The sequence below is a fragment of the Pterocles gutturalis genome, unplaced genomic scaffold (genome assembly GCF_000699245.1).
Source record: "Pterocles gutturalis isolate BGI_N339 unplaced genomic scaffold, ASM69924v1 scaffold52305, whole genome shotgun sequence".
NCBI lineage: Eukaryota > Metazoa > Chordata > Aves > Pterocliformes > Pteroclidae > Pterocles > Pterocles gutturalis.
In genome coordinates this window covers 1-990 of record NW_010142835.1, presented here as the reverse complement: position 1 = coordinate 990, position 990 = coordinate 1, and the positions used below count along the sequence as shown (strand labels likewise).

The following is a 990-nucleotide window of genomic DNA, read 5'->3' as shown; positions in this document are numbered from 1 at the left end:
CCCACACGTTGGGGTCCAGGTAGGACCCACGTGTCCAGGTAGGACCCAGGTCTCCAGATCCAGGTAGGACCCGAGTCTCCACCCCACGTGTTGGGGTCCAGGTCGGACCCACGTCTCCAAGCAGGACCCCGCAGGCAGGACCCAGGTCCCCACCCATGTCCAGGTAGGACCCGAGTCTCCACCCCACGTGTTGGGGTCCAGGCAGGACCCAGCTCCCCAGGTCCAGGCAGGACCCAGGTCCCCACCCCACGTGTCGGTCTGCAGTCCGTCACCCCTCTCCGTCCCCCCGCCTCTCCCCGGCGCAGGATCCTGCTGACGGTGGTGGTGATTTTCCGCATCCTGATCGTTGCCATCGTTGGCGAGACGGTGTACGAGGACGAACAGACCATGTTCATGTGCAACACCCTGCAACCGGGCTGCAACCAAGCGTGTTACGACAAAGCCTTCCCCATCTCCCACATCCGCTACTGGGTGTTCCAGATCATCCTGGTCTGCACGCCCAGCCTCTGCTTCATCACCTACTCCGTCCACCAGTCCGCCAAGCAGCGCGAACGCCGCTACTCCTTCCTCTACCCTCTCTTGGAGCGCGACGTCAAAAAATCCAAAACGCTCAACGGGGGGGCGTTAGCGCCCGGTCCCGAGGGGGGCTTCAAAGATGAACCCGACTGTCTGGAATCCAAAGAACTACCGGGACCCTCACCTCGACCTCCGCGTAGTTCTAAAACTAAACGTCAAGAAGGAATTTCTCGATTTTACGTCATCCAGGTGGTTTTTCGAAACGCTTTAGAGATCGGTTTTTTAGCCGGCCAATATTTTCTCTACGGCTTCAACGTCCCGGCGATTTTCGAATGCGACCGGTACCCTTGCGTAAAAGAAGTGGAATGTTACGTGTCGCGTCCCACGGAAAAAACGGTGTTTTTGGTTTTCATGTTCGCCGTCAGCGGCGTCTGCGTTCTCCTCAACCTGGCCGAGCTCAACCACTTGGGTTGG

The 990-nt window shown here is 59.0% G+C and overlaps 1 pseudogene; it reads left to right on the top strand.

Moving 5' to 3' along the window:
• Positions 1-264: 264 nt before the first annotated feature.
• Positions 265-984, top strand: LOC104459967 (annotated as a pseudogene).
• Positions 985-990: the final 6 nt, after the last annotated feature.